Source organism: Giraffa tippelskirchi, chromosome 4 (assembly GCF_054371585.1).
Source record: "Giraffa tippelskirchi isolate mGirTip1 chromosome 4, T2T-mGirTip1v1.2.pri, whole genome shotgun sequence".
Lineage (NCBI taxonomy): Eukaryota > Metazoa > Chordata > Mammalia > Artiodactyla > Giraffidae > Giraffa > Giraffa tippelskirchi.
Genome location: NC_137278.1, coordinates 127104664 through 127123981, shown reverse-complemented (window position 1 = coordinate 127123981; position 19318 = coordinate 127104664). Strand labels below are relative to the sequence as shown.

General features: G+C 41.0%; 1 pseudogene; it reads left to right on the top strand.

Annotated features, from left to right (window-relative positions):
- Positions 1 to 821: 821 nt before the first annotated feature.
- Positions 822 to 1698, top strand: LOC145544487 (small ribosomal subunit protein uS5 pseudogene; annotated as a pseudogene).
- Positions 1699 to 19318: the final 17620 nt, after the last annotated feature.

Sequence of the window (19318 nt, the reverse complement as noted above, 5' to 3'; positions counted from 1 at the left end):
GATGATGAGCTGTGTCATATGCTTTGATGGGTCAAGGAAGACAAAGTGAGGTTTAATCAATCAAAAGGCGACTTAGGACGATCTTGACAAGAGCATTTTCAGAGTGTTTGTAGGGGCCTAGTGTGAGCTTAGAGGCGAATGAGGGACAGGACTATGGAGCAGATAGTCTGAAAGTTCCTTCCACTACAAAAAACATAGAACCTGCATAGATCAGTTTAAAAAAAAAAAAACTGCATTACTGAGTTTGCCAGAAGTCAAGGAGCTCTTCAAGAGGAAAAAAACCCTCAAAAAACCATGAGTTAAGACCAGATTGATGAACAGTAAGCTGCTCTTACTTGGCAAGGAGATTCAGGAGAATCTGAAGGTTCAAAATTCTTGGTCTTAACTATGTCTTCTCAATACTCTCACAGCAAGATCTTACTTCTAACTTCTGTGTAAGAGACCTAGAGGGGTGGAACTTTCAGTTGGTGTTGTAACTTTGAAAGTTTTCCAATCAGACCCTTCCTGAGGTCCTCAGATCAATTTTCTCTGTGACTCCAGGGAATGGGTGTCTGTGCTCAGTCACTAAGTCATGCCCAACTCTTTGCGACCCCATGGACTGTAGCCCACCAGGCTCCTCTGTCCATGGGATTCTCCAGGCAAGAATACTGGAATAGGTAGCCATTTCCTTCTCTAGGGGATCTTCCTGTCCCAGGGATCGAACCTGTATCTCCTACTTGGCAGGGGGATTCTTTATCACTGAGCCAACTTGGAAGCCCTCAGGGAATGGGAGACTCCCTCAAAGTTGCCATGAAGGCTTCTTCTCTGTAAAAACACACCAAATGGTGGCTGACGCTGGTACTGAGGGAGGGCCTAGAGGCCCCTAGGGCCCTGGAATGTGAGGCCTCAGTGGCTTCAGTGGAGGCTTTGGCTGCGGTATCTGAGACAGGGATTGGGCCAGGGCCGAGGCTGTGGAGCCTGAGGCTGTGGTCTTGCCTAGGCAAGACCGAGGATGAGTGGTTCCTCATCACCAAACTGGGCTGTCTGGTCAGGGATGTGAAGATCAAGTCCCTGGAGGAGATATATCTTTTCCCTCTGTCCATCAAGGAATCTGAGATCATTGACTTTTTCCTGGGAGCATCCCTTAACGATGAGTTTTGAAGATTATGCCTGTGCAAAAGCAGATGCTTTTGCTGTCCGGGGGACCAGGTTCAGGGCATTTGTTTCCACTGGGGATTGCAATGGTCACGTTGGTTTGGGTGTCAAGTGCTCTAAGACGATAGCCACTGTCATCCGTGGGGCCATCATTCTTGCCAAGCTCTCCATTGATCCTGTGCCATGAGGGTACTGGGGGAATAAGATCTGCAAGTCCCACATTGCCCAGGTGACTGGCCACTATGGCTCTGTGCTGGTGCGCCTCATCCCTGCCCCCAGGGGCACTGGCATCATCTCAGCCCCCATGCCCAAGAAGTTCCTTGGTGATGGCCAGAAATGACCACTGCTGCACCTCTGCCAGGGGCTGCCGTGTCACCCTGGGCAACTTCACCAAGGCCACTTTTGATGCCATTTCTAAGACTGACAGTTATCTCACCCCTGATCTCTCGAAAGATATGGTGCTCAATTGAGTCTGCATATCAGGAATTCACTGACCATCTTACAAAGACCCAGCCCAGAGTTTCCCTGCAGAGGACCCAGGCTCCAGCTATACCCACCACATAGTTTTATATGAGGAAAATACAGCAAATGGAGCTCATTAAAAATTAAGTTGCTGTGAAGAACTTCACCACTCCGCCTGCCTGTCTCTCTGTCTCCCAACTCTTGACCCAGGGTTCAAACCCCTGTCTCCTGTGTCTGCCTGCACTGCAGGAGGAGTCTCTACCGCTGAGCCACCAGGGAAGCCCCTCCTACACTCCCTGAAGTATCAGTTCTAACAGTGCAAGAAGAAACCAGGTGACTGTGATATTTATAAAATACCACTGTTGTTATGGCGACTAAGTGCCAAAGCCACTGGATTCCCTGATGCCTTCTTGTTCTCCACCTGCCCTTCGTCCAATGTCACCTCTCATGATAATTTGAGTAATGTGAAGCAGTGAGTGAAAAACATGGATTACTAATGTCTCAGTTCCTCACAGCAAAGAAAGCCACCCTGCCTTCTGTGGCGAAAACCACCAGCCCTGAGTAACTTTACCAGGCCAGATGCATAAGAGAGTAATACATAGACAAATGGTAGTTGGGATTCAGTGGGTGAAATAATCATGTAATAAAAGATATAACAACATCATTTATATATAATATCATATATATAAGTAAAATTAACTTTTCACCTAGAAGAAAGTTATTTCTAACCATGTTTATGTATAAAATATATTCCATAGAGCCTGAAAATCTAAAACCAAAAAGAAACAAAAAGGTTAAATGGACATTTAGGAGATTAGGAAAATATCTTGGGGGTAGAAAAAACCTTACATAGGAATTAAAACAAAATAAACAAAAAAAGGAAAACAAACATTGATGATTATATACAAATTTAAAAGATACCACAGATGTCAGCAGGAGATGGCAAGAGTGAACATCGACATTTTAGGAATCAGTGAACTAAAATGGACTGGAATGGGCGAATTTAATTCAGATGACCGTTACATCTACTACTTTGGGCAAGAGTCCCTTAGAAGAAATGGAGTACCTCTCATAGTCAACAAGAATCCTAAATGCAGTACTTGGGTGCAGTCTCAAAAATGACAGAATGATCTCTGTTTGTTTCCAAGGCAAATAATTCAGTACCAGAGTAATCCAAGTCTATGCCCCAACCACTAATGCGAAGAAGCTGAAGTTGAATGGTTCTATGATGACCTACAAGACCTTCTAGAATCAACACCAAAAAAAGTGTCCTTTTCATGATAGGGGACTGGAATGCAAAAGTAGGAAGTCAAGAGATATCTGGAGTAACAGGCAAGTTTGGCCTTGGAGTACAAAATGAAGCAGGGCAAAGGCTAACAGAGTTTTGCCAAGAGAACGCACTGGTCATAGCAAACACCCTCTTCCAACAACACAAGAAAAGACTCTACACATGGACATCACCAGATGGTCAACACCGAAATCAGATTGATATATTCTTTGCAGCCAAAGATGGAGAAGCTCTATACAGTCACCAAAAGTAAGACCTGGAGCTGACTGTGGCTCAGATCATAAACTCCTTATTGCCAAATTCAGACTTAAATTGAAGAAAGTAGGGAAAACCACTAGACCATTCAAGTATGACCTAAATCAAATCCCTTGAAAGTGATAAATAGATTCAAGGGATTAGATCTTATAGACAGGGTGCCTGAAGAACTATGGACGGAGGTTTGTGACATTGTACAGGAGGCAGTGATCAAAATCATCCCCAAGAAAAAGAAATGCAAAAAAGGGAAAATAGTTGTCTGAGGAGACCCTACAAATAGCTGAGAAAAGAAGAGAAGCGAAAGGCAAAGGAGAAAAGGAAAGATATACCCATCTGAACACAGAGTTCCAAAGAATAGCAAGGGGAGATAAGAAAGCCTTTCTCAGTGATCAGTGCAAAGAAATAGAGGAAAACAATAGAATGGGAAAGACTAGAGATCTCTTCAAGAAAACTAGAGATACCAAGAGAACATTTCATGCAGAAATGGGCACTATTAAGGACAGAAGTGGTATGGACCTAACAGAAGCAGAAGATATTAAGAAGAGGTGGCAAGAATACACAAAAGAACTACACAAAAAAGATCTTCATGACCCAGATAACCACAATGGTGTGATCACTCACCTAGAGCCAGACATCCTGGAATGTGAAGTCAAGTGGGCCTTAGGAAGCATCACTACAAACAAAGCTAGTGGAGGTGAGGGAATTCCAGCTGATCTATTTCAAATCCTAAAAGATGATGCTGTGAAAGTGCTGCATTCAATATGTCAGCAAATTTGGAAAACTCAGCAGTGGCCACAGGACTGGAAAAGGTCAGTTTTCATTCCAGTCCCAAAGAAAGGCAATGCCAAAGAATATTCAAACTACTGCACAATTGCACTCATCTCTAGCACTCACGCTAGCAAAGTAATACTTAAAATTCTCCAAGAAAGGTTTCAATTGTACCTGAACTGAGAACTTCCAGATGTTCAAGATGTATTTAGAAAAGGCAGAGGAACCAGAGATCAAATTGCCAACATCCGTTGGATCATAGAAAAAGCAAGAGAATTTCAGAAAAACATCTACTTCTGTGTCATTGACTACACGAAAGCCTTTGACTACATGGATCACAACAAACTGTGGAAAATTCTTAAAGAGATAGAAATACCAGACCACCTTACCTGCCTCCTGAGAAATCTGTATGCAGGTCAAGAAGCAACAGTTAGAACTGGACATGGAACAACAGACTGGTTCCAAATTGGAAAAGCAGTACGTCAAGGCTGTATATTGTCACCCTGCTTATTTAACTCATACGCAGGGTACATCATGCAAAATGCCAGGTTAGATGAAGCACAAGCTGGAATCAAGATTGCCGGGAGAAATATCGATAACCTCAGGTATGCAGATGACACCACACTTAAGGCAGAAAGTGAAGAGGAGCTAAAGAGCTTCTTGATGAAGGTGAAAGAGGAGAGTGAAAAAGCTGGCTTAAAACTCAACATTCAGAAAACTAAGATCATGGCATCTGGTCCCATCACTTCATGGGAAATAGATGGGGAAACAGTGGAAACAGTGGCTGACTTTATTTTCTTGGGCTCCAAAATCACTGCAAATGGTGATTGCAGCCATGAAATTAAAAGACGCTTGCTCCTTGGAAGAAAAGCTGTGACAAACCTAGACAGATTAAAAAAGCAGAGACATTTAAAAGCATATTAAAAAGCAGAGACATTACTTTGCTGACAAAGGTCCGTCTAGTCAAAGCTATAGTTTTTCCAGCATTCATGTATGGATGTGAGAGTTGGACCATAAAGAAAGCTGAGCACCAAAGAATTGATGCTTTTGGACTGTGGTGTTGGAGAAGATCCTTGACAATCCCTTGGACTGCAAGGAGATCCAACCAGTGTATCCTAAAGGAAATCAGTCCTGAATATTCATTGGAAGGACTGACGCTGAAGCTGAGCTTCAATATTTTGGCCACCTGATGTGAAGAATTGACTCACTGGAAAAGGCCCTGGTGCTGGGAAAGATTGAAGGTGGGAGGAGAAGGGGACGACAGAGGATGAGATGGTTGGATGGCATCACTGACTCAATGGACATGAGTTTGAGCAAGCTCCGGGAGTTGGTGATGGACAGGGAAGCCTGGTGTGCTGCAGTCCATGGGGTTGCAGAGTTGGATTTGACTGAGTGACTGAACAAATTGAACTGAGGACAATTAACATCATAAACAGAAAGGCTAAGAAGAATTGATGAGATAACTAGATAGGAAGGAAATAGAGAAAAATGAAAAAAAATTATTAATTACTCTTCAGAAAATGTTGAGATGATATCATCTTCATAAGTCAATCATAAACAAAGAATTCTTATAAATTAAGAAGTCACTTACCAAAAGAAAGTTCCAAATACTGTTAGACATGGCTGTAAACAAATCACTGACTGGGAAATCAAGGTATGCTCCCATAGTGTAGACCAAAAAGACAAGGAGATAGAAATTATGAAGATGAAGATAAGAGACATGAAGGATAAGTCCAAGAGATCACATACATATTTAAAGGATGGTGAAAAGAATAAGTCAGAATATGAAGAGGAGGAGGCGGTAATGAAGGAGGAGTAGAAAAACTTCAGAAGAGAAGATACATTTAATACTCTAAAATTTTTTTTTAATTGAAATATAGTTGATTTACAATGTTTTAGTAGTTTCTGGATATAACAAAGTGATTCAGTTATACATACATATGTGCTTAGTTGCTCAGTTATGTCTGACTCTTTGCGACCCCACGGACTGTAGCCCACCAGGCTACTCTGTCCATGGGATTCTCCAGGCAAGAATACTGGAGTGGGTTGCCATTTCCTTCTCCATACATACATAAATACATGTGAAAGAAAGTGAAAGTGTTAGTTACTCAGTAGTGTCCGACTCTTTGTGACCCATCGCTCCTCTGTCCATGGAGTTCTCCAGGCAAGAATACTGGGGTGGGTAGCCATGCTCTTCTCCAAGGGATCTTCCTGGTCTGGGTACTGAACCTGAGTCTCCTGCATTGCAGGCAGATTCTTTACCGTCTGAGGCACCAGGGAAGCCCTACATATATATATATATATGTATATATATAAATATTCTTTTTATTTTACATTCTCTTCCATTATAGGTTATTACAAGGTATTGAGTATAGTTCCCTGTGCTATATAGTAGGTCCTTGGTGGTTACTTAATACTTTTAATTGAAACTTCCTAATGAAGGTAGGAATAATAGAGATTTATTTCTGAATTCTGAATTTTAGGGCTAATGATAATAATTCACAAGTTTCCAGAAAAAATTCCATGTAAAGGAAAGCCAGCTTGAATGGTATAAGATTTATTGTCTACAAGATTAATTGTCCATGGACAAGAAAGCAAAGTCTATTTGATTTCGAGGAGAAAAAACTGAGAAATTGAATTTCTATAGTTAAAAAATATCATACAGAAATTAAGTAAAAAGAACAGGGCCACTCATATACCATTTTTGAAAAATTTACTCTCAACAGGTGAAAAAATCCTAGAAACAATATAATGTAGTTTTGTATTCATAGTTGGTAAGCAAGGACCCTATTATAACTTTTGGTTAAATTTAATAATTATTATTGTTAAGTGTGGAGTCTTAACTACTCGACAACCAGGGAAGTCTGAAAGACATCCTTTTTTTGTCCTTCCCCCCTTTTCCTTCCTGTTGCAGGGGATGTGGGCATAATGGTGGGAGCTCCAGCAGCCACTTTATGATATTGAGACTGGAACTTGCACTTCGTGAATAGTGGAGCAGAAAGAGAGTGGGAACCTGGGTTCCTGAGATGGTGGAGTCTCCATCTCAGTTCTGGACTGCTTCCCTCCCGATTTCTTTCACATGTAAGAATGTGTGTTCTTAAGCTTATTTTAGAGTTTCTGCTTTACTTAGTAGAATCAAATACTAATTGATATAGAGATCCTTGAAGCCATTTGAAGAAAAATAGAAAGAGCAACCTAAAACTCAATTGAACTTGTCAATGTCAGTCTGGGGAAAAAATAAAAAAATACAAAAACAGGGGGAAGATGCTATAAAAATAGACGGCAGAGTCAAAAAAGTAAAATACAGTTGTATGTTTTCTATGAGAGAGGCACCGTAAATAAATGGACACAAGGGTAAACAATAAATGGAGGCCAAATATATGTGAGGTAAATGCTAACCCAAAGAAAAAAAGGTTCGTCATGTAAGTATTAGAAAAAGTGGAATCAAGGCCAAGATCATTAAATGGGAAAAAGAATGCCTTTTATGTAGAAAATAAAGGTACCATTCACCAAGAAGCTAGAATAGTCGTGAACCTTCATATATCAATACTACTTTGCGCTGAGACAAGTAAAACAAAATCTGTCAAAAATATGAGGAAAAAAAACAACCATGATAGTAGGAGACATTTAAAATGGCTCTCTCAAATAAATCTCAACAACATAGAATATTTGAGAACTAGGACAAAGAAGCTTTATTATGGCTTTGCTCACAATGATCAAAGAATGACCAATATTTTCAGTTCCCATGGGGCCTTAAATATAGGACATTGATCAATATTAAGCTCTCAAGAAAATCTCAATAAATTCCTAAGGTTGAAAATGCACAAGACTCATTTTCTAAAATAATATGTATTAAGTAGAATTAAATTGCAATCATTTTTTTAACCATTTGGAAATTTTAAAAAAATTAATTTATTTCTTTTAATTGGAGGCTAATTACTTTGCAATATTGTAGTGGTTTTTGCCATTCATTGACATGAATCAGCCATGGGTGTACATGTGTTCCCCATCCTGAACCCTCCTCCAACCTCCCTCCCCATCCCATCCCTCAGGGTCATCCCAGGGCACCAGCCCTGAGCACCCTATCTCATGCATCAAACCTGGACTTGGCATCTGTTTCACATGTGATAATATACATGTTTAATGCTATTCTCTCAAATCATCCACCCTCGCCTTCTCCCATAGAGTCCAAAAGACTGTTCTTTACATCTGTGTCTCTTTTGCTGTCTCACATATAGGATCATTGTTACCATCTTTCTAAATTCCATATATATGTGTTAATATACTATACTGGTGCTTTTCTTTCCAACTTACTTCACTCTGTATAATAGGCTCCAGTTTTATCCACCTCATTAGAACTGATTCAAATGCATTCTTTTTAATGGCTGAGTAATATTCCATTGTGTATATGTACCACAGCTTCTTTATCCATTCGTCTGCTGATGGACATCTAGGTTGCTTCCATGTCCTGGTTATTGTAAACAGTGCTGCTATGAACATTGGGGTACACGTGTCTCTTTCAGTTCTGGTTTCCTCGGTGTGTATACCCAGCAGTAGGATTGCTGGGTCGTATGGCAGTTCTATTTCCAGTTTTTTAAGGAATCTCCACACTGTTCTCCATAGTGGCTGTACTAGTTTGCATTCCCACCAACAGTGTAAGAGGGTTCCCTTTTCTCCGCACCCTCTCCAGCATTTATTGTTTGTAGACTTTTTGATAGCAGCCGTTCTGACTGGCGTGAGATGGTACCTCATTGTGGTACCTCATTGTGATTTGCATGGAAATATTTTTTTTTTAAAGCAGTTTTCTAAATATCAATATCTCTTGGTCAAAAGGAAAACTAGGCATTCAACTACAGGCTCTTTGAAAACTGACAACAGGAGCAATTCACATCTAACGTATGAGTTGCAGTCCATGTGGTTCTCAGAGAATTCTTCACTCCTGGCAACTTTTATTGCAAAATGAGATATATGGAAAGTAAAGGAACAAAACATCTAACTTCAGAGACTAAAGAAAAGCCAAATAAACCAAAAGAGAGTAGGAGGGAATTAGTAGATACAAAAGTAGAAGTCATCCAAATAGAAAACCACAAACAGAACACAATGTTCTCAGGACCCCCTCTTCCGTGGGAGGTACCAGAGGCGCAACCCACTCTGCTGTACTGGCAGTCCGACCCCCCAGGCTTGGGAGTTGGAGCCCACAGACATGCTGGCTCCGAGTCGGCACTGCAGTTTCCAGACCCTCTGGCTACCCCTCCTCAGTGCTTCATCCATTCACCTCCCCGCAATGCATCTTCCATTTAAGATTTTGGTTCCTGGATCAGTGTAGCTCCCTATCCCACATTCTACTAACATCTCAGACAATTTGCATTTTTCTGGAGTCTCCCAATTCTTTGACCCCCTGATTTCTAATGTTTCATCTCAACTGCTTTGGCCACATGCATGCATGCATGCTAAGTCGTTTCAGTTGTGTCCGACTCTTTGTGACCTTATGGATTGTCGCCTGCCAGGCTCCTCCATCACACTCGTGAAATATCATTCTGATTTATTTGTGAAAAGTGATTAACTGACTTTCTTCACTGAACCAACACTCTTTTGGACTTGACCACAACAATGTTGCTGGCTGATGTGTTGCAAACTAAAATTTTAAGTCCTAAAGAGTCAATGGGATCCCGGAGGAGTCTTCAGACTGTGGGGAGTGTGGGAATAATCTGGGAAAGCTTCATGGAGGAAGAGGCTTGAGGAATGGTTGGTGTGGAGCTTGTCAGCTGAAAAAGGAGAGGCAGAGTGAAGTGGCAATGTCCCAGGGAGCCCTGAGAGGAGAAAGAGTGGAGCAAACTTGTGAAGGGGCCAGGATACCATGATGGTCCCTGTAGGATGGTAGAAGATCTAAGTATTGGGGGAAAAGCCTGGATGAAGCAACTTCTTTGGTCCCTTTTATGATTCCTGGAACTCTAGGTGGCAACCAAGGCCAGAAATCCTCCAATCTGGCTATGTACCCTGGATCCTTCCTGCTTTCTGCCCTTCTCCAAGCAGCATCCCACCTCCAGTTCTGAAAAAGTAAATTAACAAAGAAAGGGACCAACTCCATAACAGAGAGAGGCACAGTTAGAGGGAAAGGGTCTCAGGAGAGTTAGCCTATCCACACCCTGCTCAGGTAGAAAGAGACCACAGTTATCACTCCTGCCCTTGGGTTCTCAGGGGGTCCTGGGCCTTGTCTACAAGGGACAGAGGAGGAAGCCCTTCCTGAAACTCCATTCAGTCCTCTCCTGTCTTGAGACCCTCCCTGTGCCAGCTTCAGGACAGGAGGTGGCTGTGAGGAAATACAGAGACACTAGAAGTCAGGGCACCCACTCAGATCAGCACGCCAGGCTTTTCATAACCTGATTCAATTCCCAGCTTTGGGAGCATGCAGTGACACGTTCAGTTATTTCTGGACATTCCAAGGATGTTCCCGTCTCCTGGTCCTTACTTATTCTACCCCCTTTCCCTGAAATGCTCTTTCCTCTTTCTTCTGTTATCAAACACTACCCATTCTCAAGGTTCTGCATAAAAGCCATCTCTTCTGTGGCTGCCCCAAGCTTCCCAGGCTCAGAGCTAATTATTCTCTCTTGGCACTCATGTCTCTCTTCAGTCAGCTCTGAAATTAGACCGTGTGTGTGTGTGTGTGTGTGTGTGTGTGTGTGTGTGTGTGTGTGTGTGTGTGTGTGTGTGTGTGTAAGAGACAGAGGGAGAGAGAAAGAGAGAGATGATTGAATATTAGGGAAGGTTAAGGGGCAATGGAGACATGAGTTGAAGGGTGCAGTTTTCTTCAAGTCATCACTGGCTGTGACTGGGTGTAGCAGCCAGAATAATGCTCCCTTTCTTCCCAGATATTCACATCTTGATCCAGAAACTGAATATATTACATTACATGGTACAGAGTAAGAATTAAGGTTGCAGCTGGAATTAAGTTTGCTAACCAACTGACATTGAGATGGGAGATCATCCCGGATTACTTGGGTGGGTCCAATGTAATCATTAGGGTCCTTATAAATGAAACAAGGAGGCAGAAGAGTCAGAGAAGGAGATGTGAAGCAGAGGTTGGACTGATGTGGTTGCTGGCTTTGCTGAAAGAAGGGGGGCCACGAGCCAAGGAATGTGGGCAGCCTCTTGAAGTCAGAAAAGAGTAGGAAACGGATTCTCTCATAGTCTCCAGAAGGAATACAGCCCTCCTGGTGCCTTGAATTGAGCCCGATTTCAGACAGCAGATCTCCAGAACTATAAGATTTGTGTGGTTGTAAGCCACTAAATTTGCAGTGATTTGTTATAGCAGCAATAGGAATGTACACCACACCACAGCAAATATGTTTGGCAGGCCACAGTGTCCAGTTGCCTCTCTCTGGGGAGAATGTCCTTCTAGTGCAAAACTCTAAGCGGTTCTGAGTTTTGAGCTAATCTGGGGGGACACTTCTGTTACAACCCCTCCTGCCATTGAGGTGGGTGATGGTGAAGATGGTGGGGAAGGGGTGCATGTGAACTAGGTTTGAGTGTAGCCTCCATGCATAGGATCAGGGAGGTTGATTAGGGCTCATGCATGAGGATAGAGTACCACCATATGCCTGGTTCCACTTTCCCTGGGTGCCCTTCTTCAGGTGGCTCAAAGTCACGGGATGACCCAAGAAGAGACACTCTTCCTCTTCAAAGCTCAAACTCCTCATTGCAAATAAAGAGATTGAATCAGATTTCTCTCAGACCACCGGCTGTTCAGATCCTGGCCTTGACCCTCATTCAGCCAGTGCCCCGCTTCTGGTCCACCCCTTGCTCTGCATTCTCTTGCCTTAGACACACTAAAGTCCCTAAACAGGTGTATGCCCTGCAGATAAACTTTCCTCACGTTACTGGCTCCTAATTTGCCTGGGGAAAATCCCTCTTAGAGAATAATCTCCAAAAACTCTGTGTTTTTGTCCATATTCTCTGGTCCCCAAACCTGATACTTCTGGTGTTGGAGTGAAAGGGAGTGTGAGGGAGACCTTTCTGGTTTCATGGCTGATTTTTCCTGTAAATCGTTGGCCATAGCTCACATACAGCAGCAGAGGGCGCTGTTAGCTAGATTTTCATGTGTGACATTCAGGGGTGCTGAAGATTTCATTTTGATAATTTTGTTATAGGTCTTTAAACTGATTGCAATTAATCTAGTTTGTGAAACACTTCAAATAAATGTACAAAAACAGAATAGTATAGTGAACACGTGTTAGTGAAAGTCGCTCAGTCGTGTCCAACTCTTTGTGACCCCATGGAGTCCAGGCCAGAATACAGGAGAGGATAGCCTTTCCCTTCTCCCACATTGCAGGCAGATTCTTTACCCGCTGAGCCACAAGGGAAGCCCGAGAATACTAGAGTGGGTAGCCTATCCCTTCTCCAGAGGATCTTCCCCACCCAGGAATCAAACTGGTGTATCCTGCATTGCAGGTGGATTCTTTACCAACTGAGCTATCAGGGAAGACCCAACAAAGAGTAACAGGACATGAATTTAATAATAATAATAAAATGCCAAAATGGTAAAGTATCAATTGAACTTTGACTCTTCTCCCTTTCCATCAGGAACTAGCCAGTTTCATTAATTGCTTATTCTTCTATTTTAGGATTTTAACCTTTTTTGTTACAGAAAAATGTTTCCATTAGTATTCTAAAGTCTGGCTTTACAGATTTTAAATTTTATGTAAGTGGTCTCACACTTTTGTCTCCTTCTGAAACTTGCTTTCTTTTCAGTCTACGTTATATCTTTGAGACTTAATTCTGGTGATAAGTGTACTTCTAGCTCATTTATTTAAACCTCTGTCCTAGATCTTTTTGTATAAACATAACCAATTTATTCTTATTCCCCTGTTGATGGATGTTTGGTTTTCCATTTCTCATATTAGCTGTACTACAAGGATATTTTTGTTCCTTTGTTTTGTGTCTTTTTCTGTCCATGGGTTAGAGTTGTCAGCTTGTGTGATATGAGCATCTTCAACTTTTACTGTTGTTGTTGTTTAGCTGTTAAGTCATGCCCAACTTTTTGCAGCACCATAGACTGCAGCCTCCCAGGCTACAGAAGTCCACGGGATTTCCCAGGCAGGAATACTGGAGAGGGTTACATTTCCTTCTCCAGGGGATCTTTTCGACCCAGGGATTGGCCCCACATCTCCTGCATTGCAGGAAAATTCCTTATTGCTGAGTCACCAGGGGAGCCTTCATCTTTACTACAATTTGTCAAACTGTTCTCAAAAATGGTTCAACCAAATGCTCTGCACTGGGGATACGCATGAGATATTTGTTCCCATTGTTCCAATACTCAGTGTTATCAGACTCCAAAAATTTTACAAATATAATGGATATGAAATTAGTTTCTACAAATAAAAGTCAAAAAGAGACTAGAATTTGTAAAAAAACCACACATATAAACATATATGTGTATATGTATGTAGATCAGTTTCCAGTTTCTATTTCAATAAATGTTTTACAGTATTTGTATACAGATGTACATGTATATAACATAAAAATAAATGAATATACATTTTAAAAAGTATCTTCTTATTATTTCTTTTCTTTTTTATTTTTCCAGCTACACCAAGTGGCATGTGGGGCCAGTTTCCTGATCAGGGATCAAATCTGCACCCCCTGCATTGGAAGCACAGTCTTAACCACTGGATCACAAGGGGAGACTGTCCTGAAGTTTGTGTTTCTCTGTCTGTGAAGATGAAGGTTTTTCATATGACTATTGGCTTTAGTGTTGCTTTTGTGAATTTCTTTTTTAAAAATTAACTTTTTTTCACTGTTGTAAAAACACTTAACACAAGATCTACCCTCTTAACAAGATTAAAAGTGTTCAAAAAGTATTGCTGACCAAAGGCATAATGTCATAGAGTAAATTCTAGAATTCATCATCTTATATCTACTCTTTTTAGGGCTTCCCAGATGGTGCTAGTGGTAATAAAGAACCCACCTGCCAACGAAGGAGATGTTGAGTTGCAGGTTTGATCGCTGGGACTGGAAGATCCCCTGGTGAAAGGCATGTCAACCCACTTCAGTATTCTTGCCTGGAGAATCCCATGGACAGAGGAGCCCTGTGGGCGATCTACGGTCCACATATCTACTCCTTATTTACACTTTTTAGGCCTCTGTTCAAAGTTCACACAATAGTGTAAAGCAATTATCTGCCAATTAGAAGTAAAATAAATAAATAAAAAGAAGCAAAGAACAAAAATAAGTTCACTTTCCCAGACTCCTGTAGCTAAAGTTACCACTCTGACTTCCATCAATCTTCATCTATTGCCCTGCTTTCTTTTCTTTCCTTTTTTAAATTGCATTTAAAAATTTTAAGTTTAAAATTAAAAAAAAATTATGTCAGCTTTATTGACAAATGAAAGTTGTATATATTGAACTTGTAAAATGATGTTTTGATACACTTATACTTTGTGAATGGGCTTCCCAGGTGTCACAGTGCTAAAGAATCTGCCTGCCAATGAAGGAGACACAGGTTCCATTCCTGGGTTGGGAAGATCCCCCATAGTAGGAAATGGCAACTCACTCCAGTATTCTTGTCTGGAAAATTCCATGGACAGAGAAATCTGACAGGCGATAGTCCATGGGATCTCATAGTTGGACACGACTGAGCATGCACATTGTGTAATGATCACCACAGTCAAGTTAATTAAAACACATCTATCACCTTATGTAGTTACCCTCACTTTTTTTTTTTTTGTGGTGAGAACACTCAAGATCTACTCTCTTAGCAGAGTTCACGTATACAATACAGCATTACTAACTTAGTCATCATGCTGTACATTAGGATTTGTTCATCTTATAATGGAAAATCTGTGTGCTTTGACCATCATCTCTCCTTTTTTCCCACCCCCATCCCCTGACAACCATCATTGTCATCTCTGCTTTTATGAGTTCAACTTTTTAAGGTTCCACATATGATTGATATCATACAGTATTTGTCTTTCTGTATCTGGCTTATTTCACGTAGCATAATGTCCTCTGGATTCATCCATGTTGTTTTAAATGGCAAGGTTTTCTTCTTCATCATGGCTGAAGATGAAGACATGACAATAATGAAGACTTATTGTCTTCATTAAATTTGCAGTGATTTGTTATAGCAGCAATAGGAATGTACACCACACCACAGCAAATATGTTTGGCAGGCCACAGTGTCCAGTTGCCTCTCTCTGGGGAGAATGTCCTTCTAGTGCAAAACTCTAAGCGGTTCTGAGTTTTGAGCTAATCTGGGGGGACACTTCTGTTACAACCCCTCCTGCCATTGAGGTGGGTGATGGTGAAGCATTTCTTTTTATCAGGGGGCATAGGAAATCTTCTCCAAAAAACCTGTCTAAGGTTTTCTTTTTTCAGCTGCTGTTGGCCACCCACTCTTAACTGAAGTAAGGAAGTTATCATCTGCCTTTGCGTCCTGGTAGGGCCCAATGGGCTGGCAGCAAGGAATATGGGAATTGGCAGGTGAAGACATGGGTTATCAGCTAAGTCAAGAACTAAGGTGCACCACATGTATCAGCGGAAGGCTGAGGAATCTAATAGAAAATTGTGCTAACCATATGATAAAAAATTCACAAAAGAATTCAAATGACCAAGTAAACTTGAGACATGTTTAACTTTGCTTGTGAGTAAACAAATGCAAATCAAAACAAAGGAACATTACCTTTTGCTTATCTGGCTGGCAAAGGTAGAAAACAAAAATGAGAATCAGGTATGAAGGGGGTTTGCAGAAATTGGGAACATTTACTCCATGCCAAACAATTGTAATTTTGCCAGTGTGTCTGAAAATCTTTTTAAAAAGATGTATATATTTTTATCCCAGCAATTTCACATTTAGGATTTTTTCCTGAGTAAATAGACAAGCAAGATACAATTTATTGCTTCTCTCTGTTGTGGAATATTCCATAAAGGGTACACCCTACAACTTATACATTTCTTTAGAGATGGACTCCCAGTTTGGTTCCAGCTTTTTGCTCTCACAAACATTATTGCTGTAAATAGCCTCAGACGTATCTGCCTGAATGTGTGTGGGGTTGGACTGTTGGGCCATTAGATATATACATATTTAATATCACCTAGGACTGTCTGATTCCTCCTGGCATGGGAGAACCAGTTTATGCTCCCCACGAACACCTGATGAAAATTCCCTTTATCAACACAGGATATACCAATATTTTGTTTTTATCTGTTTTTCTAATTTTTGCCACATTAATGGTGGTAAAGTAGCAGTTAGTTGCTTAATTTGCATATTTCTGATTGTTGATACATTTAGAATATCTTCATATAGTACTGTTTAGCCGTTTGCATTTCCCTTTCTATTTTATATTCTTTGCCCATTTTTTTTGGTTATTTTTCTTGTTTTATTGATACCATAAAAATCAGCTAAGATAATTGATTGGTTTGTATGCATTGGGCAAATATTTTTTTAAATAATTTAATCCTCACACTAACCTTATGAGGTAAGTACTCTTATTATCTTCATATTGTTGGTGAAGAAAGTGAGATCAGCAGGTTAAATAAGATTATGTGGTTAGTAACTTGTGTAAAAATTATAATTTCTTTCTGTCCCTTTGAGATGTAAAACTTCTTGCCAGGTTTACAATCTGTGTCTGTCTTTCTCAAAGACCTGGGAACCATCCCTTTGAAGTGGAATCATTAAGGAAGATAGCCCTGGGACTTCTCTGGTGGTCCAATGGTTAAGACTCCTGCCAACGTGGGGATGTGGTGGTGGTGGTGGTGGTGTGGGTTCCATCCCACATGCTGCGCGGTACAGCCAAAAAAACTTTTTTAAAAAACAAGGAATATAACTCCATCTCTCCTGTCTCTAGGAGGGTGAGAGTCTCACCTTGGTGAGAATCTTCTCCGAGTCATAAAACTACCTCTTGTCATGAAGATATGAGAATGCTTACTTTTCCTTTGGGTACAGTCAATTAGCAAACACAGATGACCTGTGACCTCTCTCACTCCAGCTCTTAAAAACTCTCCAGTCCTTTGTCTTAGTAGACTTGAGCTCAGACTGAATTTTGGCCTTAGTACTCTTGCTTGGAAAATCCCATGGACGGAGGAGCCTGGTAGGCTGCAGTCCATGGGGTCGCTAAGAGTCGGACACGACTGAGCGACTTTACTTTCACGCATTGGAGAAGGAAATGGCAACCCACTCCAGTATTCTTGCCTCGGGTTCTTGCCTCGAGAATCCCAGGGATGGCGGAGCCTGGTGGGCTGCCGTCTGTGGGGTCGCACAGAGTCGGACATGACTGAAGCGACTTGGCAGTAGCAGCAGCAGCAGCCTCTATTGCAATAGCCTTGAATGAAGTCTTTCTTGTCTATTTAACTTTGCCCAGTGTGATTTTTTTCAATTGCTTACTTTTTAAAAGAAAAATGACAGCTATATAAAAACTGTACAATAGTCCATTTGTGTGCAGCTTAGCATACATGTAAGTGAACATGTGCATAAAGACAAATATGAAATATGGTTATATAAATAAACATAATGGCAATCCTAAAGTGGTGGAATTGGTATTTCTGGTGATCTTTAATTTCTTCCCTACTCTTGCTTACACTGCTTGAAAATTTCAAATGAACATCTGTTATTTACGTTGCCTTGAAAATGGGTCAAATAAATAATACTGTTGTTTTATATGTCCAGGTTCTAACTAATTAAGAGAGACAGAACAAGGTTAGATGTATGGAGAGAAAATTATTAGCTTTGCTATTGATAAAATTGATACTGGATAAGTGACATATATAGGCACATTTTCATCACCAGGATTAGACAGATTTATACCCAGTCCCAGGCAGCACTGAACACTCATGGTTCTCCTGTTTGGGAAATATCTCCACAAAATTTGGGACATGCAGGGGCAGAGTTTATTGTGTATTTTCTGCAAGCAACTTACTTTTGAGAGAGAGAAGAGAGAAAGGACTTAGTTTCAGCATCCATGTTACACTTGTCAAAGTCACAAATCATATTAAACCTCCCCAAGCCCAGTGGAGTGAGTGAGAGTGTGTGAGAGGCCAAGAGTACCAAACAGGCAGAATCTTATCCGACCAAGGGAAAGAACAAAATCAGAAAAGAAGCAATCCTCCATGTGCTAGGAGTTTCCAATATCCATTCCTTTCTCCTTTATCAGTATCAGAACTCCTAAATTTAGCTGAGTCCATGACCACCCAGAAGAAAAATGACATTTCTCAACCTCTCATGCAGACACATATGACCATGTGGTTAACAGGGTCCATGCAAGTTAAGCTGAAAATGTATCATGCAACTTACAGAAAGTTTCCTTAAAAGAGAGGGCATGCCTTTCTTCTCTCTTTTCTTTCCTTCCTGTTGCTTGTTATGTGGGCCTGATAACTGAGGCTGTAATAGCCATCTTGGACAATGAGGTGAAAAACGCATGGTGACAATTATAGAGCAACAAGATCAAAGAATCCTGGATTCCTTATGATCATGGACTGGTCGTGGCAACTACAGACTTTCTGAGAGAGAGAGAGGAATAGAGGAAGAGAGAGGAGAGAGACAAATTTAGCATGTTTAAGCCACTGCTTCTTTGTTTATATATTTATCTGTTTATTTCCTGCTAGACCCAATCCTAACTAATTTATACTGTGGAACTAGGAAATGGGAAGATGTATCAGACAGAAAGTAAAAACATGACATTGGCTTGGGAATTGACTAGTGGACAGCAAGGATCCAGAATTTGCAGGGTGAAAGTGTGGTAACTACTGTCATTCAGCGGTAACACAATTGAAAGGAGGAAACTGCCAGAGTTGGACAGCTAACTGCCTGCCAACTGAGGGTGTGTGCTATTAGCGGAAATGATGGGAAATAGCAGTATTAGTGTGGGTTGGCTGCTTCCTGCCACTTTCATCGAAGTTCTGGGAGAGAGAGGAATTAATGCTAGAGCTTGTCCATCTGCAAGCAGAGATAGGAGGAAGTACAGCGCTCTGGGAGATGTTTTCTGCTCAAGGCCTCTAATTTAAATTGACTGAAAGTCTGGAATTTGGAGTCTTGACGTTTGGAAAAGATAATCACTATAATATCCAGAAATGAAGCAGTTGTATCAGTGGCTGTGAAGGAACAGCCGAAACAGTAGATAAACTGTGGCTCCAAGCCTTTTATAGCATCCTCTAGGAAGAGTTTTCTGTCAGACAATGGGATCTGTCTGCAATAGCAAAGGATGCTGCCTTTATGCTATAATTATTTTTTCGTTCTGAGCAGTTCTAGATAGCTGCCATTAACTTGATGGAGAGGAGAGAGGCCAGCTAGTACAAACCAGTCTTCATATTTTAAAACCCTTCAATTGTGGGTTATTTGCATGTGGGATATATGGAATTTAATGGATACAAACACATCAGGTCTCTACTAAGTTTTTAAGGAATTATAGTGATAAAGAAACC